Source organism: Pteropus medius, unplaced genomic scaffold, assembly GCF_902729225.1.
Source record: "Pteropus medius unplaced genomic scaffold, Ma_sr-lr_union100, whole genome shotgun sequence".
Taxonomy (NCBI): Eukaryota; Metazoa; Chordata; class Mammalia; order Chiroptera; family Pteropodidae; genus Pteropus; species Pteropus medius.
In genome coordinates this window covers 9,332,000-9,355,089 of record NW_024348304.1, presented here as the reverse complement: position 1 = coordinate 9,355,089, position 23,090 = coordinate 9,332,000, and the positions used below count along the sequence as shown (strand labels likewise).

General features: G+C 34.8%; 1 long non-coding RNA gene across 2 annotated transcripts in view; it reads left to right on the top strand.

The window, feature by feature from the left end:
* The window catches only part of LOC120616266 (uncharacterized), a 60,488-nt gene extending 37,806 nt beyond the window's left edge, over positions 1 to 22,682 (top strand). The window contains exons 2-3 of one of the 2 annotated variants that reach the window (XR_005656561.1): positions 18,218 to 18,316; positions 19,623 to 22,682. This is a non-coding gene — a long non-coding RNA (uncharacterized LOC120616266). Of the gene's footprint in view, positions 1 to 18,217; positions 18,317 to 19,619 lie in introns of both variants that reach the window. The other variant, XR_005656560.1, reaches the window with a different exon arrangement.
* The last annotated feature ends 408 nt before the right edge of the window (positions 22,683 to 23,090 follow it).

Below are 23,090 nucleotides of genomic sequence, written 5' to 3'. Positions count from 1 at the left end.
GCTTTTTATGGAAGAATCTCAGCATTTTAAATTGGAGTGATGCAAGACCTTTATTATTATCAATCTTCTCCAGGCGTAAGAACTTCAGTTTCATAATGACATGTCCCACAATCTGCCTCTGAGCAGCGCACTGTATTCATGACATGGCATTTGACGAGGGTTGATGTAAGGACATAAGACAGGCGTGAAAAGCAATTGTTCATGCTGCTCCCCCATCAGATTCATGGAAAACAATAGACTACGTCAAACAAATATCTTCGTTTTCACTTTTGCCATGATATGTAGGGTTCTCTTCCCCCTCCCCCAGCCACCTCTTTTGATTATTGCTTTCTGGATTTTCATAATGGGAAAACCAGCATATGTAAGTATTAAGATAAAATGTATCTCACTTTTATTTCCCTCTCAAATACATGTCTTTCCTCTTTGCAGATATACCTACGTTAGTCAATGTAACTTAAAATGTTGACAGAATACTGTGCACGTGACACACAAGGTTGTCTTTTATGTAGACAAAACTAAATAGCCTTTGAAAGTGATACCACTTTCTCTTTTCTTTACCATACCTCAGATTTAGGTGAGATTCGTATTTATAATTTCTGGAGGTTTCACTCAAGAAAAGCACATATATTGAAAGAAAAAGAACCCTGAGACAAATAAAGATTATTATGACTTTGAATCTTCACAGCATCCAAATGCAAAACTGATCTTTGCAAAGAGTTTATAAATTCACTTATATTAAGGTATGAATGACTAATCAGGCCAAATTTTGCTATCACCCAAAGTAACCGCATTAAATGAGCCCAGAACTCTATCCAAAACTTTTTCGTAGAACATGAGACATTGATGAATAAGATGAATAGATTTATGGTGCTTTTTTTGTGTGTGTGGATTGTAAATAGGAGTCTTTTGGGGGGCCTTCGAAATCACATTATGTACACACTTACCTATTTGTAATACTGACAGTGTCTAGAAATGGAATAACTGCTTTCTGAGTGGAGTTGACAAAGAGAAATACATTTAATGTTAATATTTGTCTTTTATGTCAGTATATAATATTTTCCAGGTAACCACATTTGGAATTTGTGTATCTCCTTTCCTGCAAAGTGAATTTTTTTATGGTACTACTTTGAAATATGTAATAGTCAAAGGAGACATAAATCCTTAAATGTTAATCAATTTTACGCTGTCTGCAGATTTTGATATTTGTAGCATCCAGTTGCCTAACTGGTTTAACAAAGTTAAGCATAGAGAAATCACACAAAAATTATCCCAGCATTAATATTGACTTTTACCGTAAGTGATGAATTTGTGTACTTTATCGAAATTGAGAAAATATTCCTATTTCTTTTTCACTTTTTTAAAATCTTCAGTTAATAGGAATACTTACTAAAATAAAAACTTAATTTATGTTACAACTTTCTAGTTTTTAACTTATATACAATGTGAAGTAGAAATTTGAAGTTATTTCAGTCCAATTACTTGATTCCTCTATTATTTTGGGAAATTTGATTATTTCTCTCTCCCTTGGGAATTTAAATGTAATATTTCATTCAAAGATATAAAGCCTTTAAAAAATGTAATTGTAGAGCAATCTGTCATGCCCTTTTTCTCTAACATATTATGAATTCTCACATCTCAGATGTGCCTATAAATCTGAAGTTTCCAACTGTCAAACCCAAATCTCAAAAGAGGCTGCCATGTTTTAACACAGGGAGTTCTGCTGCCTCAGAATAGGAAGACTTACCACTACGGGCTGTTGGGAGGTTTTGTCAAGAGAATGGAAGGCGGGAGCATCACACTTAATTGTGATTTTCAAATTAGAAGAAAGAGGGTTGTGTGTTTCTTAACGCAAGGTAAGAAAGACTGTGTTCTAATAGTAGGGTGATAAGATCTGAGATCCAGTGAGTGACACAGACGCTTCCTTGAGAGTTGACTGACTATAAAGTCAAACCTAGAGAGGAAGTAGAAAACAAGCTTCCTTACTTTCCTAAGGATTTGTGTGCTTTCCCTTCCTTCCTTCCTTCCTTCCTTCCTTCCTTCCTTCCCTTCCTTCCTTCCTTCCTTCCTTCCTTCCTTCCTTTTACAAATAGTGAGGGAGGGAGGGTGGAAGGAAGGAAGGAAACTGCTTTATATTTTTTCCCTGACACTGATTCCATTCTAACTCATCAACTTGTTCCAGATCTAGTCAGCAAATTTATATTTATCTTTCTTCAGTATAATTCTTATTTACTAATTATTTACTTTACGAAACATCATTACTCTGATCTGATGAACATGGCATTATTGCACAGTTTTAATAAAAGGATCATCCTATGGGACTTCTCCATAAATCATTTAATAATGTATGCTATTTTCTAGTTGCACTCCTCACTGAAGAATTAATTCATTCCTTTTAAATTCTGATGGCAAAATTCCTTTGCTTTTTGGCAGGCGAGCAGCAAAAATAATGCGAATCAACATTGTATGTGAAGTCTATGGTTCATTAGAATTTAGCATTGTGAGTAGAATGACTCTGAGTGCTCTATGTTGCTGTTTTACCACAGCTGATTAGATCTAAGGGTTTTACAAATTCGTTTTCAATGTTATATCGAGGAACAAGTGTAAAGTGTGTCAATATTGCGCATAGAGTTACAAAAACAAAACGAAACAAAACAAAAACAAGCAACAGGACTTGTGTTTTAAACTAAGGCAGTTAACTAGAGAGTTTGCTTTATAATCCAGTTAACTAGATTGTGTTTTTTAAACTAAGGCAGTTAACTAGAGGGTTTGCTTTAGATGATATAATTAAACTACTGTATGAATTTGCAAAAACAAAAATATAATGCCTTGTTTTCTAATTTAGAGAAATGTTACAATGTTCAACTCAATGTTTTCTTAGTTTTCAGTAAAACTCATACAATTAAAACAAGTTCTGTATTTTTCCATCATCGTTCAACTTAAAATATTTTAGCATTATATCCTTGTCTAATCAGTTGTAAGTAGTTATGTGGCTAATGGGTATAAAAGATACAGATACACTCATAAAATATAGGTTGAAGCTCATACGGGAAAATCAGGTATGAATAATACAATATATATTATACAGGCTAACCTGGGTTATCAGGTCATATTCTACATCGATTTCAAAGCATTTGTGTAATGTATGTTTTGCAACAGTGATTCTCACAGTGTTTTCTGAGGCACCATAAGGGCCTATTCACAAACTTCAAATAATACTGTATGACTTTAAATGCAGAATGAAACTTGACTAAATCTTATGATTATGTTACAAGTTGAAAATTTTTAATGGGAAATATTTACTACTGATTATTTATATATAGCAGAAATACTTGATACTCACACATGCACTATATATGGCATGTTACCAGGATCTTGAATTTTCTTAATTTGGGACTTATTAAAAGTAAATGAAAATCATTAAATAAGCAGATTATTCTTCTGACAGCCTCCTATGGAATTTCATTTTTTACTGGCCCTTTCAAATCAGAATAGTAAGTAATTTAAGAGTAATTGGCTGTAAGAGATATGATCTAAATACTTTTGCTTTATGCATTAATAATTTCAATTAAATAGAGTTTATAGTCTTTAAAAATGTTTAACATTAAAAAATCGTAGTAAAATGAAATGACAGCTGAGCACATGATTAAATAACAAGAACAATAAGTGTAGGGGACATCTGGAGATGGTAAGTGGTGCATGAATTCTTTTTTTGTAACATCTTCCGTTGCCAGTCTGAGAATTCAAGAACGTGTTGACTGTGATGAAGAAAAAAACTATGAAAATCACATATGGCATGACTAGTTCGAATAGCTCACAATTTGATTTTGAATCCTATAATGTAGAAATATTGCTTAAGGTAAAGAATGCTGTTTTATAAAAATGAAATATAAATTATCATGTTGTAAATATGTATTGATTAGCTAAATATTAGAGTAGTATTTTTTAAGATCAAGCATATACATGTACCTACTAACATATAGATGCATCACATTAAAAATGAATTACAGTGAAGTTATTTTTAAAGAAGTTATTTAGTTTTCCCCATTTAAGTATAATAAATGCTTAAGTGTGATAAAAATAATATAAACTTTCTTATGTGACATTTTCACATTTCTTTATAACAATCATGTCTTGTATTTGAAAAGTAAATATCTAGTAAGATTTCTTGTAATACATTTTTGTTTTTCTTATTCTAGCCACAATAGCTATTTATATATATCACATAAGTAGAGGAATAAACAGAAAGAAATTATAAAATACAGTCGTTTTTATCATCTGTCTTGTATTCTGCTTGGTAATTCTCTTTTAAGTAAATCAGATTACAGAAATTACATTTACATGTGGATCAGAAAAGAAACAAAAACTTCTGACTTTACAGATGGCTGTTTTTCTTAATTATATGGGTAATAGTTTAGAAATAACTAATTGGTCATGCTTGACAAGTAATAGCAGTTTTTCCAAAATAAACAAATGTTCACATTTTTCATACTTAATCAGAGACTTTATGTGCAAAAATGACCAAATGTATCATCTATTCTAAGCCTCCTGTGTTGTTTTATAATAAACGACCATCTGTACTTTGATTTGAATGAGTTTGTCTGTGATGACCAGAGAATCTGATTACATGGCAGATGGTTTTGGGAGAAGAACTTGTCTTTTTAGAAGTAAGCAGACTAGCACTTTTCAGCATTTTGTTCATTCTGTCCCAACTCACATCTGCTACTTTTGATGCAAAGGTAAAATGTAAGCTATCACTTCCTCAATGTCATTCTCTTCGCTTTTCTAAATCATACAAAATGTGAGAGAGAGCTTGTAAGCAACATACTCCTTGTCACAGGGCTGTTCATGTCAGAATGTGAGGCTTATTAATAAGGGAAGCGAAAGCATGTTTCCATGTTCAAGTGCTTGGTGTCGTTAATGTGGGAACTTACATTTGAATCTCTGCCTCTCAGTCTCCACACGACAGTTTGCATTCTCTTAGGTATCTACACTGCTGATGCTGCTTGCCCTCTGAGTTGTCACTCTCCGATGCAAGACTAAATCAAACTCAAATTATTCAGTCAAGCAAAATTATATTCACTTAATGAAATGATATACACGTTTGTACAATATCTTGACATATTTAAAACTGATTTTATAATTCTTTCCTTGGATCTTCCTAATTATCCTGTACAGGAAGTGTAGGCTGACTCTACATTTTACAAGAAGCTGAGGCTTTGAGAGATTGAGTTACTTATCAAAGGTCATGATTAACCAGCAGGGCTATAACTAGAAATCAGGGTAGAAGGAACTATTGTTTATTTTTATAAGCCCCCGTCCCACTAAATGGTCAGCCGCTTGATGAAAAAAAATTGATGTGTGCTTCTTTTTAATTCCTAGCAGATGCTTTACAAAAGTAAAATTAAAAAAACAGAGTATTTTTTGTTTGGTTTTTAATTTTCAAAAGCAATATGTTTATGTCTTAAAGCAGAATTTTAGACTTCTGAAAAAATTTGTGGAGAATATCCTCCTGGAAATTTTGCTTTTTTTAGGAGAATATCTCCTCCCTGTGACTTGTGTCCCAAATCTTGAGAGAACAATGTTGATTATCTAACTTAACTGATAAACATATTTCCCCAATCAGTAATCAGGTTAGAGGAATAGAACTTTGTACCAATCGGATTCAGTGCCAAGTATTAATAAATAAGACAGATTGAACAAAATCCAGGCTGCTCAGGCATTAGAGTATTAGGGAACTCACACATACTTCAGATAATGGCTAAAACATCCAGTTAGTTTAGAGTGTTAATTAAGACACAGCCTAGATAGTTTAAGAAAGTGAGATGTCTCTGAATGTACAGCTCTTTAAGGTACATTAAAATTTTATTAAAGATAAAATATTAAGACTTCCTTGTCAAGAGATGAGTTTTGAATGCATATTCTCACCCCCCCCACAATATAATCTATGATATAATTGAAGAGATGTAAATGAATCCATAGCATCACTAGAAAGAAGGAATTGTGTCAAAGATGATAACAAAATTTAAGCAAGTTTTCAAGTTTTAAAGCAGCTGAAACGAGATTGAGCAAAAATATAGAGAGGTGAGGTGTTGGAGGTGGTTGTTGATTAATTTTCCATGAAGAACATCAAAAATAAAAGAAAAATACACCCCAAACAACGTAAACTATTAGGAAGTTACAGAGGGTTTACTGGAATGATTATAGTAGAAAAAGAACTGGCCATGGCTTAAGTGATGTGCTCAGAGGCCGTGGCTATTGCTTCCACTCCCAACCATGAGGCCTAGTGCTCTCTGTGCATTGGTGCCCAGCTTGTAAGTGCCAGCCTGGGTATTTTGGTGACAGCAAAGCTGGGCAAGACCTCAGCCAATCATATCTCACCACAGTAGCCAGGGGGAAAAGATAGATTCCAGATGCCAGGTAGAGTAGAAAATTCCTAAATTCTTTTACCACGATGACATAATTTCTTACTTAATTAAAAGCTATTCTCACTCTGCCATTCTACACCTTACACAGTCAGTTTGAGAAAAAGAACACATTCAGGCAAATCACGTAGACAGAGATATGCTGGTAATCTCTCCTAGGCTCTTGTTGCTCTCCCTTAGTTCTGTTGAACAAACATATAAAAATGTAAATCATAAGATAAAATTGAGAAAAAAAACTTCATAGAAATTTTATAAAAATACAACATCGGAACAAGAGCGAAGGGGGCTATCATAGAAACAAAGCAATTTCCCTGAGCTGAACAAAATCTCAAGTATTTGTATCAAAATGCTCCACTGAGTGTCAAGCCAGAATATTAAGAAAAAAGGAACCCTAGATACATAAAGATACAGTCACTTGAATATGCTCTTTTGGTAAAGTGACCATAACAAGAATTACAAAGGAGAGAACTATATTAATGAAACTATTATGTTCTATATCTATAGCACTTACATTAACAAAAGAACTGACAGGCTGTAATATGCATGCTTATGAATGCTAATATATTAATGCCCATTAATCTGACTCAGTTTGAAGGATATTATGCTCAATTACATACTTATTAATTTTGAAATCTCGACGAAATGGAGTTTTGAAGGAATAAGTGAATTATGCAAATATGTGTAAAATTGTCTTAGGCTAAATTGACCTATACATGTGTAATAGCAAAAAAAAAAAAAAAAAAAAACTAAAGAAATGAAAAAACTAAAATGTCTAAGCCATCCCAGTCTTTTAACTCACAAAGTCATCCGCATGAAGATTTTCTGTAAAAATTGAAGTAAAATTCAGGACAAAATGCTTTCTTTGACAGTAATAATTTACAGTGCAGAGTCAAAAGTTACAAAATGTCCCAGTCCATTATATCTTAGTATTATATAGACAGATAGTTTATATATAATGGCAGATTATATATGTACCAATCTTGTTTATCAGAATGGAAACAACAATTCTAAATAAAGTAATTGTGAATCATTGCTGTGTGGTATTACAATAATTAACATAATATGATCTTAGATTTAGTTAACTTATTCTACAACGTGTTTTCTCTTTTCTAACCACTTGGATCAATTCTTCACTATTCTATTCTTTCTCCCTCTTTCTAAGTGTGGTATACATCAATATTCATTTATTAAAGTTTTCTTTTTTTTTTCGATTGATCTATACTTGCTCCAGGGTGTTAAAATCTAATGTCTTGACTTCCTATATTTATCTCAAGAGTTGCTATTCCTGTTAAAATTCATTCTCCAGTATCTAATTGGTTCCCAGCCTCTTACCCCATGCAAAATCTATTTTACATATTGCAAGCAGGGCCTAGTTCATAGTTGGTTCCCTCTGCAATCTTTCCAAGTTACCAACTTCTTTATGATGTTCTTATTTCTTTCACGATTAATATGCAAATGTTGATAACTTCTGGATAATAAAATATGCCTAATAAGTAGTTGTTGAATGCCTGCATGCAAGATTTTGATGTTATAAAATTAACATCCATTCATAAAATGAAATAAAAGGAGAGGAAAGTCAAAATCAAAGAAAGTGTATAGAGAGGTTTTGGTTGTCATGGAAATATATACTAAAGAAACAGTGGCCTAGGAAATACTTATTAGATCAAAGAGTGGAGGAAAAATAAATAAATAAGGTAAAATGAGCATAAAATAATTAAAAACAACAGCAGAATCTATCTGAATGAAACTTTTATAATGCATGTGACTGCCATTTAGATCTTATAAAGTAGTGTTTAATATAGCATTCTGTCAATAGTATGGTAATAATTCTCAGATATCCAAATATACATCAAGGGAGGGGGAGGTAGACAGGGGAAAAATTTAAGTCATTTCTTCAATTAAAAAATCAATCAATTAATTTAAAAAAACAAATATACATTAATCACCTTTATTTTATTCCTTTAAATAAATTGTCTCAGCAGTATTGACATTTTGGGGTGGATAACTCTTTAGGGGAAATTCTTGTGCACTGCGGAATGGTATGCTCCCTATGTGGCTTCCAGTCGCTAGATGCCCATAGTATCATTCCCCCATTGCCACCACGGTGTGACAACCAAACATGTTCCCTGGTGGGAGAGGAGGCGGGAAACAAAGCTAACCCTGTTTGAAAACCATTGTTTTAAAGGTTCTTTAGGAGTAAGATACATGAAGATTTCTTTCTAAAATTCCTTTGCTTCATTTGCCTAGTGAATAGCTGCTATAGTAATAAAATAGTACAATAAATTCTTCAGTGGTTTTTATCATTTCAAAGAAGAATAACTAAATTTCAACTATCGAAAATTAAATAGCAATTGTATATCAGAGTTTAAATCCTGTAATAGGTAACATAATTACTACAGAAATTGGTAAAAATCTTTTTCTACATTTTTTTAAGTCATACAGTTGCTTTGATATTAGATATCAATGACATATTTTTAACTTTTCCACTTCTCTGGTATATAAATTTTTGGTGTATGATTTAAACTGAAAACTAAATTTATATTTCTGAAGATCAGTTTCTATAACAAAATGAACGTAGGGAATTATATTGTGTATCATGTCATACAGGGGGGAAATTATTATGAAAGTTAGGAATAGCTTTTGCATTAGCTGGGCTGAACAGAGAATATCTCCCTTTGACACTAAACCCAGAGGAAACTCTTTATTCTTATTTTCCAAGTCTAAACAGCTATTTTAAGAGACATCAAAAAGATTTACTGTTGGCTAGTTGGGATGTTCAGGCCTTTGGGGGTAATTTGCATTAGATTAAGGTACACAGACTTCAACTGAGAATCCCATTTCTTCCTGTTTCCAAAAAAAAAAAAAATGTTAAGAAGAAATCTTTTATAGTCATACTACAGGCAATTAAAAAACTTAATTTGAAGAAAAGTCTCTGTTTTAAGACTCAGACACAGACACAGCTTACCTGAAGGTTGACAGCAATGCCCTACACTTCTATGAGATTTCAAGTTCAATTATGTGCCAAAGATCCAGTGATTATAATATAAGTCCCCATCTCTGTAAGAGACCTGTATGCTTATAAAGAAGGATACTTCAAAACCAAAATTGTGAAGAAGGTAAAACATGCCTTTTCTTTCCTTTTACAATTTTCTTTTATTTTTTACTATAATTTTTACTGGAATTTTATTTTTTTTCTCTAACTTCCATCAACCCAGTTTTCAGTATGTTTTTCTACCCCTAAACTGTCTAGATTTCTATGACATGCCTGACCCTATCTTGTAATAATACTCCTTGTTGTGTGAAAATAAGCATTTTCTAAATAATAAACTATACAGACGGTAAATTAAGATGGAAGTTAAATTTAGCCTGAAATAATGGTGATGAAAAGTTAGGATAAATTGGGCTTATAAACATTGCTTTAGTAGTATAGAAATAGTTTATAAAAATAGTTTATGATGACACTTGCTCTTTTGCTTAATATCTAACCTAATGGTGGAATATCATGTGGAAGTTCTGAAGTGATATGGATGTAGGAAAGTTGAGGGATCATATATGCATTGCCTTATTTTACAAATTAGGAAAAATCTCCAGAGATGCATAAATTATAGTGCAAAGGTTACACTGAATATCGGTTGTGTGTATTGGTTTGGATCATCTAAAGTCCCCTGTTTTTCAATGAAACACTAAATCTACGTGTTGTGTTGATGTTTTGTAAATGTCATTGAAGTTCATAATCAGCTGATTTTAAGTAAAGGAAAGTGTCCCAGGTAACCTGAGTGGTACTTATATAACCAGTTGAAAGACCATGTGAACTGAATAGTAGCTTCATCTCATGTTGAAAGTTTTATCTTTCCTTTCCTGACGGCCTGCCTGTGGATTCTGGGCTTGTTTCTGCAGTCATATAAGCCAGTTCCCTCTAATGAATTATTTGCATGTAACAGGTGGAAAATAAACCCAAGGACCTTTCATCTTAGTGAAATTTCTAGGGATTCAGTAGTATGGAACATGTTGTAATATTCTTTCTAAGGTAAGGGATCAGCTGCTTCCCCTGGCCCAACCGAAAAAGAGACACAGTACTTATTTTGCATTTTGGAGGCAACATATTTTTCTCATTTAAGTATGCTCTCTGGCCCAACACCAAGTGGCCTGAAGAGCTACTACTTTAGAGTCCAGAAGAAAAGTCTCCATGACAGTTGCAAACTTCCACGCAGGCTAATCTGCCACACCGGCTCTATGATTGAGCAGATGCACTGGTGGTTTCAGTGTCAGTGGTAGATAAAAATGCTGTCTCTAGCCTTTGATGGGTACTTACAGACGAATCACAAAGAAGATCTTTAGGATTTGGGAGCAAAGCATTGCCATGCTCCATGGATAATTCCTCTCCTTTTGAGAAACAGCTCATGACTTGCTATCGGGTCTTAGTAGACCTAAAGCTTAACCTCCAGCCACCAGGTTGCAGTGCAAGCTGAGCTGCCCATCGGGAACTGGATATTTTCTGACTCACCAAGCCATAAAGCTGGACATGCTCAGCAGCACTCTATTTTCAAATAGAAGTGGTTATGTTACTGGACTAGATAGAGCAATCCCTGAAGACACAAGGAAGCGCATGAGGAAGTGGCTCAAGTGCACATAACCCCACTCCTGCTTCATTTCCTTCTCTTTCTCAGTGTGCTCCTGTGGCTTCCTAGGTAGTTTTCTATGATCAGTTGACTGGGCAAGAGAAAACTCAGGCCTCGTTTGTAGAGGGTCCTTTATAATGTACAGGCACCATCTGATAGGGCAACCGTGGCACTCCAGGTCCTCCTCAAGACAGCTGCGAAGGACAGTGGTGAAGGGAAATCCTTTCAGTTGGCAGAACTTCAAGTGAAGCACTCGGCTGTGCCATTTCCTTGGAAGGAACAATAGCCAGAGGTATGAGTATGTATCGATTCGTAGGCTGAGGCCAATAGGACTTTGAAGGAACATCATAGGAAAATTGGTGACAGGGAGGTCTTGGGAAGAGATATGTAGATGGACTCATGAATGGGCAAAGGCTGTGAACACATTTGTGTCCCATGGAAATCAAAAGGTGGCCTTAGCAGAGCATGATCTAGTGGCTAGGATTCTGTACTAGTGGATTCGAGTCAGCCTGTTTTCTCACCCACTCCTGCCATTGCTCACCGGGTTCACGAACAAAGTGGAAGGTGATTACTGGGCTCAGCAACATGGACACAAACTCACCAAGTAGTTCTGGCTACAGGCGCTGCCGAATGCCCAACCTGCCAGCGGCAGAGACCAACAGTGTGTCCTTAATATGGCACCACTCCCCAGAGTGATCCTCAGCAACCTTTTGACAGACTGATTACATTGAACCAAGTCTGTCACGGCAGAGGCAGCACCGTGTCCATGGAGCACTTATTCTGGATATGGATTTCTCTGTCTCACACACATGCTTCTGTCAAGATCACCATTGCAGATACACAAAAATGACTGTCCATCATCTTTGCATTTCAGGTAGCATTGTTTCCAATCAAGAAAGCAATAATCATTCCTTAAACAGCAAAGGAAGTTTAGTAATGGCACCATGCTCATTGAATTTACCTGTTATACTATGCTTTCCACCATCCGATATCAGCTGATTAGACAGAACCGTTCTGTGGTCTTTTGAAGACTCAGTTACAATGTCAGCTAGGTGGCATACCTTGTGGAGCTGGGGCAGTCTCCTCCATGAGACTCATGTGGTCTACATTAGTGACCATTAGAGAGCACTGTTTTTCCCACAATCAGTATTTATGATCTAGGAATCAAGGGATGGAAATGGAGTGGCACCACTCACTGCTGTGACTAGCAATTTTTTGTTTTTGTTTTTTTACATTCTGTCCCTGTGATTTTATGCTCTCCTGGTTTGGATGTCTAAGTCCAAAGGGAGGAATGCTTCTACCAGGGGGCATGACAATGATCCTATTGAACTAAAAGTTGAGTTTGTCACTGGCTATTTTGGTCTCTTCATATCTGAATCAACAGGCAAATAGGGAAGTTCCTATATTGATTGGGGCGACCAATGCTCACCGCCAAGGGAAGATTGGTTCGCATGGTTCCCTCTCCACAATGGAGGTGAGGAGAATATGGCTGGAACACAGGAGATTCCGGAACTCATTTCCCAGTATTGCCATATCTTGTGGTCAAAATAATGGAAAAGAACCCAACTCGGGATGGCTAATGTCCTGAACCCTTCAGAAACTAAGATTTAGGTCACCTCATCAGGCAAAAACCATGACCAGCTGAGGTGCTGGAATGATAGTAAAAATATAGTTGTAAATATTAGCTCTGACCTCATGACTAGTTGCAGAAATGAAGACTCTAATGTTTCTGAGCCTTCATTGCTTATTTTGTTATGGATATGTTTGTAGATTAGATAGATAGATGATAGATAGATAGATAGATAGATAATAGATATTTTTTCAATTTTTTCCCCATTCACACATCTTTCCCATTTATTCCTTTATCATCAAACATAAGATATATTAATAATAGTTAACTTCACATCACAGTATTTAAGTAACAGGATATCAGATAGGAAAGTAAACATTATACAACAAACATGCATCCCCCTTCAGGAAAATAGTGCATTTTTGGTTGTGAACAGGATAGTCATATGTTAGATGGAAAGTATGACTTTGTTATTGTTTTTATTTGGAGAGGAAACATAGTTTAAGGAGATGTATATGGGTGCCATGTTGACATGTGTTGGACTTTACTGGTCAGTCATACGCATCAGTTTGGCTCGGCTGCAGTACCCAGTTAGTTAATCAAACCCTGATCTAGATGATGTGAAGATATTTGCAGATGTGATTAATGTTCATGATCAGTTGACTTTAAGCAAAGGAGAACCCCCCAAATAATCTGGCTGGGCCTGATTCTATCAGTTGAAAGTCCTTAAAGCAGATCCAAGGTTTCCTGGAAGCAGAAGTTCTTTGTGCTGCATCTTCAACTCACGCCTGAGAGTTCCACTCTCCCCCTGTTGAGAGCCTGCCCTACAGACATTGTACTGGCTTAGGCAGCCCTCTCAATCATGTAAGCTAATTCCTTACAATAAAACCCCTTAGTATATATCTATTATTAGTTCTGTTTCTCTGGTTGAACCCCCACTGAAAAAGTTTCTTAAATATCTGGTGGCACATCAGGACTAAACTAATAATACTGAGATATCATAAAATTAACCAAAAGAATATTTCATCTACTAAATATTAAACTGAGTTATAAAGGTAGATATTCTGTGAGTCTGCTCATTTAAGCTCATTTTATAATTATTTTTTACCAGGAAAAAAAAAACAACAATGCTAATTTATAGATCAAAACAAAATGAAATAAATCTGACATAGTTAATTTGCCTTAAAAAGACATTTCTAGAATGATATCTCATTGAACCAAATTATGGCAACTGGAGAATATTTGAAAAAGGTTCATGCAAGTTAAGTGACAATCAGTCTTAATCTTTAAGCATTATAAAAAAATAACCACTCAAATGTGGCACACACAATACTAAGAACGACAACGATATGATTCCATTTCTGAGAAAAAAAATATATAGCAGGAGAATAAAAATTGGAACTGAAAAGAAGAATAATGCAAACAGCATTGAAAATATGACACTTAAATTAACAAAAGAATTGATGGGCTAAAATATGCATGCTCATGAGCTCTGATCTATTGATGCCCATTAATCTCACTCAAGTCTGAGGGATATCAAACCAAGAACATCTCAAGAAAGAAATGCTAATCTCCTGACAGTCAGTCTCTGCATTTTCTGAAATTTATATATGAATCAACAAAGAATTTTGTAAAATGCAATTTTATTCGCTCTTCTGATCACAATTCAATTTGGAAATAAAAGAGAAAAAGAAAAGAAGATAAGGATATTGAACTGGAATAATAAATAGAAAAAAAGCAGGTATCATCACCAGAAACAATAAATACATCTTGAAAAGCAACATGCTGATTCTTTGTAGTCTATGTACCTTTTTTTCCTTAAAAACTGTGAAAGCAAAACCAAGTGATTTGCTTTGTGCACCTGGCACCAGACACAATTAGTCATTTTCGAGTATCCTTAGGAAAGCACAGCTTTTCTCATGGATGTAAATGCTTCCAGCTCATTTCAATAAAAGACACTTCTGTCCCACGGCATCCCTTTTTGAGACAGTGGATTTGGAGCACTTAGATAAAACCAAACTCTCTATGCTCAGAATGCGATGACGGCCACTGTGTGGGCAGCGAGCAGAGAGCCCAGGGGCCCCAGACATCACAATAGCCTTGTGCTATGCTTTGAATTGAAACCTAGATGATGCTTCCGGATTTCACAGGCCAGTTAGTAGAGATGGGAGATGGGAATCACTCAACAAAGTGAGGCTGCCCTCATTCTCAGAGTCACGTCCAGTGATGGCCTTAGGCTGTAGACCCAGGTACACTGAATTGGTATTTCAGTTATTAACATATGGAACTTGCAGCAACCTCAGCAGCACAGACTAATATAGGAGAAAAAATACTATGACAGCACAGGGGTGTTTTTCTTTTGCTCTCTCTAGAAATGATGAGATTAGAATTATTATTTTTTTGTTTGTCTCTGCCTGCCTCTAAATTCTGAAAATAGGGTTCTCGATCTCAGACATTCTCTCTTCAGCTACTGTGAGCAATGCAGTGGATTTTACTCAAGTTCCTCATCTTCAGCAACAACTTGAAGCGACTTGAAAATTTGGCCGTTTTGCTTTTGTTTTATTTGTGTTTACTTAAAATGTAACATTCTTCAGAGGAAAGCATTCTTTGAAATCCAAGATCATATTCAAATAGACAAGCTGTTTCTACTCCTTCCATAGTTAAGTATAATATTACAATCAATAAAACAACAGGTGGTTCGTGCTTGATTACCACAGGATAAGTGATATGTTAGCTGTGTGTATCACACAAAATAAATCTCACAACACTCACTTCATTAATCTAAGGCAAAACAGAGGATGGTGGAAGGCATTATGCAAAGCAGTCATGGAGTAGAAGTAAAATGAAAAGGAAGTGTGGTTAAAATATTCAAAGTTCAGAAGTACTAGGTTAGATACCCTCCCTAACTGAATTCTCTAAATTACACTAGAATTCATACTTTTATTTTTCTTAGCCTTCTCCAAAAAGACCTGTAGACATTCACCAGGGTGACTGTGCATTGGGGAAAAGAAAATAATCAGATTCTTGGAGATCACCACTTCCACCAAAAAAAAAAAAAAAATCTCAAACAACATTCAACAAAATCACCTCTTGGAGATTCAGAATGCCCAGTGACTTGTTAAAGGCTCTGACAAGTCCTGCATTTTAAAAAATATAAAATAAAACAAAATAAACCATCAACCAAACTCTGTTTTAGTTAAGTCAGTGGACCTCAAACTTATGTGACCGTTGATCTTTCTTCTTATGGAACACCTATTTTCATTGCATTGAACAGAAATATTTTTTGAGCATTCGTTTGGGGGAAAGCTGCACTAGACTATTTACTTCACACTCCAGATTTATTTTTTAAACAACAGTTTTTTTTTTTTAATAGGTTTTTGTTTTATTTTGTTTTCTTTTTTATCTTTATCATGTTTGTTTGGAGGCCCCATCTAGTCCAATACAATTTTCAATATCATTCCTTTGCATATTTTACTCCCTAGTTACACACATTAGTTTCTACAGAAACTCACATTTTCATGGTCACATTGATCATCATTCTTCAAAAGAATATTTTATACCTTTTTCTTTTGTCTCACAGCTCTCTTCTCAATGGTGAATTTGATTCTTGTTTTACCAAGAAAATAGAAGAAATTATAATAGACCTGACCATCTTTCCAGTAATGAATCTATCAATCTATCTTCACTCAAATATTCTGCTCTTCCACATGTCACAAACACATCTGCAGAAATATTTCCAATTTAAAAACAAACAAACAGAAATCTCTTTGATTCCCCATGCCTTCACATCACTGGTTGTTCCCATATTCATATTTGCCTGTTCTTTTTTAACACAGTCAAATACTAATTTTGACCGATCAGTTTAACTATCAAGAAATTGACAATTCTAGTGTTTCCAAAACCTTCACTGGTCAACCCCCATGATGGATTTTAACCAGTGTCATACTTTACGCTAAGAACCATTTTCTACAATACACCATTCCTTTCAGGAAAACTTTTGTGGATTTCCAAACAAAAACTTCTCCTAGGTTTGATTTTTGTTTTTTTTTTCCTTCGGTCTAATTTACTGACTCCTTCTCCAGTTCTCAATCTAAGTCCTCACTTCTGAGATCTTTTCTTCTCTCCTTTCCGTTCACTACACATGTCCCCATGGATTTTAATCCATTTTATACGTTGACAACCCTCAAATACATCTCCTGAGTTCATCTCCTGATATTTCCACTTCTCAATATCTTTGTTTAAACATGAATTTTGTGTATAAAACTTAACATATTTGAAATTAATTTTCTGGTTTAAAACTTGCTCCTCCAAAATTCTCTGCATCAGCGAGTGATAGCAAAACCCCAGGGTTTATTCTTGCTTCCTCTCATTCCCCGAAATCATACATTCAGTCTATTAGCCAACTGTCAGGTTGCTCAGCCATCTGCAAGCCGGCTGCTTACTGTTTGTAAGCTTTACCATAAGCTTTCAAATACTTCTGATTACTTCTACTGCTACTAGTCCAAACCATCATCATCTCTTTTCCAAATAACTTTAATAACTTAATTAGCAAACTGGTCACTGATTTCACCTGATTTATTAGCTATATTCTACAGACAATCCAAAGGAATCTTCTGGAAATATAGATCAAATCATATCCCCCTCTTACTCAAAACCCTACAGTGGCTTTCTATCACAGAGTAAAACCCAAACTCTCGAGTTTCCGAGGCTCTACTTAATATGACCCCTGCCTAAATCAGACCCTATCTTCTACCTTTTGTTTTCCTATTTATTCTGAGTCACTCTCTCTGAGTTTGCTGTCCTTGAACCCACTACAGTCATTTCTGTCTACAGGTCTTTATGATCATTATTGTTTTCCTATCAGAAATATCTTTCTCAAATTTCTATTTGGCTGGTTTCTATTATTCTTGTCTCCTCTACTACGTCATCGTCTTGCAAAGGTGACATCCCCCCACCGTCAGCTTCCTAATTTTATCCTTCTTCTCACTTTTCATTCCTACATCCTGCTTTCATTTTGTGCACACCATTTATCATTAACCTGAAAGCGTTACTTAGACATGGGTATGTGTTTATTTTCTATATCTTCCACTAGAAATGTGAACTATACACAGCAGGATACTAATCTGCCAGTTTCTTTCTCTCTTTCCCTACCTTTGAACAATACCTGTCAGAAAACAGGTTCTTGAGAATTTTTTTGTTGAATAAAATAATCAGATGCTCCCTGTTCACATGCCCTGTGCTATATGCTCACATTATAAGTGAATGAAATAGCTCATGACCTGGCAGCGTACCCTAGTGTGAAAACAATTAAATTCTGATCTTAAGTATTTGTCCATAGCACAATCTTTCTGCAAATGCACCGGACCCTTCCAATGATAGTAATTCATTCCAAAGCCTCATTTTTGATGCATTGCTGTCTCCATGAATAATAACTACTTCTTGCTTATTGAGACCAGAGAAGTACCTCCACTCTGTTTCTAAAGAATCTAGAATCTGCTATTAAACAGTTTTGTTTCTTTGCTATCATCTCGCTTGAAGTATTTCTAGGTTCCTGGCCAACTCTTCACCGTGTCCCCAAAGTGTTTTTTTTTGTTGTTGTTCTTCAGTTGAGACTTTACCAGATTTAATACATGAAAAAACCAAACCAACAAACAAGGAGCTTGGAAGAGGTGACTGAACTAGAGATCCCTACCCCCTCCTGCAAGGTGAGAATACAATGAGAAGTTTTTGACCGTGAGGAGGACTAAGACATATCACACTTTGTGTGCCGCCCACCACAGTTAAAATGCTCGTAACGTCACTGGGGTATTATAGATGAATGAAAACTCAAAATACGTTAATGGTTTTCTTCAATAGTAAGAAGAAATAATTATCCCAAGGGCATACTCTAGTTACGGGATATTCTTTCTGAGCTAGTTAGGTTCCTGACTCTGACACCACCACAATGTTAATGAGTCATAACACATTTGAAAACATTATTTTTGAAGATTTCAACAACATTCCAAGTTAAAATACAATTCACTTAGAATGTCCTGACCCTTGATACGAGAACTTGTTTTAGAATTGTTGCATAGAAATGAAAAATTAAGCCAATTTAAGTCATCAAAAATGGGAGTCATACTCAAGCAAAAAAAAGAAGTAAAATATCTGTATATTCTAGTCCATTGTAAATCAATTCGAGATTAGAATTCACAGGATATGGATCAGAGTTCCCATCTAATGCTAAATCATAATATATATTGGAAATGAATTGCTTATAATGTAAAATTCTCAAGAATTTTCTCTGAAATGAATTTAAATCATCAGATAATTGAAGAATCCAAATACAATTATAATTTTAAAATATAAATTGATGTTTTGCTCTGCCTCCAATTTTTTTACTGTTTTTATCAGTTTGAAATTTTTAGTAACAATTAAGTGTCTTGATAATACTATTTTGGACTAATGATAAGACTCAATATTTTCTTGTGATTTCTGTGATTTTCCATAAAAGAGTCAAAATTGGCTATTGTATTTTTAGTATAAATATTTACTCCCTCAATAACATAATTTTTTTAAATTTCTGAAATAAATGCCATGAAGTTGCTTTTTATTCAGTCATTATTCCGAACAGATTGTATTGACACTGAAAGCTCATATTTATAACACCAACCATCAATTGAGATTTAAAACCAAGAACAAAGATACTGGTTTTAATAAAATCTTAGAATAAGGTTTAAAAAAAATATGTCGCATTTATTTCTTTTATCTCCTGAAGATGTGAGCAAACAGACTGCAATACAGTTAAAGGAATTGGAAAATCTCCCAGAATATTCAAAATGAACATTTTTTTTTCCAGTTCAGGTTTGTAATTAGCTAACACACTAAAGAATTCCTTTTAAAAGCATCTTGCATAACTTAAGAGATTTTCTTTTAAAGCATATTTATGCCTGCAGGTAGAGATTTACCTATAGGTGTTTATCTGCCTGTCTTCAGTAAAAATGAAAGAAAATTAAGGCTTTTTTCCAGCAGCATGTATTAACCTTCTGTCGCCTGAAAGAAAGAAGTCTGAAAGCATATGTAGCTGCAGATGGGAATGCATTGGCAGGGTTTTTCTGCTGAAGGCCAGTATCAGTAAAATGCACTAGGCTGTTTGTGCTTAAGTTGGAATAATCAGTGGGAGAAAGACAAATAACGATACCAAGTACAAATTAATAACACTGGCACTTAACACAAAGAGAGTGGTATTTTTGCTTGCTTGTCTGAATTCCATACTTTGTAAAATCAAACAGATAGTTGGGTATTGCTGTTTTTTGGTTTACCTTAGCACAAAGCACTTTCCTGAGCTTGTCCTTGAAATGAAGCATGAGCACCCCAACACAACCATCAGTGCTACTCATCAATCCCACTGTAATCATCACCCCACAAAGGTGGGATCAATTCCCCACCCCAGCCCCCAACCCCAGGCACCAAGAGGGTTTAATTGGTTTATTACTCACATGATGATGCTTTCTAGGAGAGATCAGAGAAAACCTCCAAAGATGGTCCAAAAATTCGTCAAGCCTGGGAAAGGAAACTGGTTTGAAGTTTTTATGGTTAAAAGGTGGGTCCAGGGTGATGATTTGGCATGTACTCTGGATGGCACTTACATGGCTAAACTTTCTCATAAGATCAAGCTTCCTTATTAGCTTGGCGGATACGAGGTAGAAGGGAAAGAAGGAGGGGCATGACTTAAAAGCTGTCAATAGTCTAACATCACTAATGGGTCAGATTCTTCATTACATCTGCTATTGTTGTGTGTTACAATCTGCTTGATTTTTATTCCCCGTGATGGTCAGAACGTTTTCATTCTTTACTTTTTTTTTTTTTAATCTAAACTTGCAACTTACTAATTGAAGGAAAATTGAAGTTACAACATGAAAACATTTTAAAGTTCTTGCTCTTTCTACCTCCAGAAATGCATCTACTTGCATTCATAGCCAGTTTTCCTTTTTGGTTTCTCCATCCTTGCTCTAATTACATCTCCTTTCACATTCTCAGAGACCTAGCTTTATTGTCTCCTTCAATTAAATTTTCTTTTAATTGAAGTATAAGAAAAATAGAAAAGTCTATAATAGATTTTTGTAAACCATTGGGAATATCACAAAGATAACACTTCTAAAGCCATTAGGTGTTGGGGTAGAATACTGCTAGTATGCCAGACCCCCCAATTGCTTCTCACTCCTTCTCCAATGATAACTGCTATCCTAAATCCTATCATTCTTCTGCAATTTTACCTATTGTTCAATTTTAAATAAACGAAACATACAAAAGGTATTCTTTTATCACAATGATTTTTCTTTACATTTTATGCCGTTAGGGTCGTCTAAGATTTCTCCCCCACCCAAAGGTGAGGGAGATATTCTTCTATATTATCCTCATTTAATTCTGTTGTTCACCTGATATTCCTTTTTGATGTGTGGTGTGAGATAAGGGGCCAATTTTACATACAGAACTCTAAGTTGTTAGAAAATATATAAACACAGATTGGAAAAAGGAAATGGATATTATAAAAAGGAATAAACAGGTACAATGAGAAGTTAATTTGGATCATGAGTCTTAGGAGATAGATGGCAACAGATAATAAGGAAGGACCCAGGGACTAGCAATAGTGAGAATAATTTCCCCTACTCTATATGCTACCAGAGTGGGTGGCATTACTAGAAACTGGCAGAATCTATATTTGTGTGTGAAGGGCCTTCTGACTGGAGTGAGGCCTGTGACTAAAAGAACACAGCCAGTGTCCACTCTACAGCATGGCCGGACATTGGGGGATGAAAATCCTGACCTCTTTCATGTTAGGATTTATGATTAGCTGATTTCCTGCCGGGGCTTCTTTTTACTGGAGATCAGATTGGTCCATTTGAAGCCACTGTAGAGATTAATGGCACAGAGTACTGCAGAGTTGGTCATAGAATGAATCCAACAGGCAAAATAATCAGCATAGATTGTAAATGAAATAGTAGGCAGAAGTACAAAAACTGGGAGAGATTTGCACATAACACAATTGAATGAACGAGATTTCTTGAAGAATAGCAAATGCAGTGGATTTCATGAAATGACTCGTCTATTTTAACAAAACCAAGATACGAATGTGGAAAAAAATATATGAGGGGTGCCAGGTGATAAAAGAGAACTGCAGAAGAGCTGAACCGTATGAAATCCAAATTATATGTTTCATGTGTTACAAAATATAACGTTTAGTGATATTTATGTAAATCATATTTGAGAAATTCCAATTGGTATGGTCTATACTAGAAACAAGAACAGCAGAAACACTTCAAAACACTCTAATGTGATTGTCCAGGCATGAGAAGATTGCTGTCTGCCAACGATCATGGCTACAGCAGCGGAAACTATAAATCGAAAAGAAATTGTGGAGGACAAAAGTACTTGGCATATTTAAGATGTTAATATGGTAGGCAAGAAAAAAGAAAGAGACATATTTTGGAGTGAAAATAATGAGTTTACTTTTTGGTTAAGTCTCAGATGGAACTGCATGTAAAATTGTGACAGGAAGCTATCTGGGCTAGAGGCATGTTTTGGAATTGTCTCTTGATACGTGTGAAGTTGGAGTGCACAGACTCTCTCAGGGACTTATTATAAAGAAATGTCAATGGAGGGCCAAAGACTGAAACACCTCAGGTGTTCGCAAAGCATGGAGTCAGGAAAATCTAGTGAGACGGTAGTCACCATTATCAGATGTGTAGGAAAGATAAATACAAATAAAGTAAAAGTGGGAAATTGTATAATTTTAAAAGTGCATTAATTGATGACCTACTCATTAATACATTCATAAATTAAAATAATTTCATTAATTTCCTTTTAGTTGAAAAACATTGTACTGATTTAGCCATTGCTTTCATGGGGTACATATATAATTGTGAAAAGAATATATAAACAAATATTGTGAAATATTAGAGCACTTATGCTTAGTATTGAAATTAATACATAGGTTGCTGATCTACTTTTTTTTTTTTTTGCTTTAAAGGAATCTATATAATTTCGGTTTCTTTGTTTGCAGTTTTATTAGTTCCAGTGATCATTCTCATGTTTATTGTAGCTCTTTGTGATAAGAGGATAGATTCAGGTGTAAATTGAAAATTCCTTGCCACCTTTTGTAGGAATACTTCTCCATTTATGAGGATTCTTAACAGGATTTTTAATGTCATCTTAATACTTAGCAGATAGAAATTAAATCACAGAAATTAAATCTTATAGTTTCAAAAATTAAAAAAAAAAGGATATTGACAATTTAAACATTAAAAGAGCATATGCTTTTTTAAAAAAAAAAAGAATTGAAATTATTGTGTTGTTGGCCATTACAGTTATCTATGACATAGGCATTGCATGGCACCAATAGATAGCAATTGTTTAACCCAATGCATTTTGCAAATTATAAATCTAAATCTTTTTAAAACTACTATTTTCGTTCATTGCACGTTATTCAATTTTAAGCAT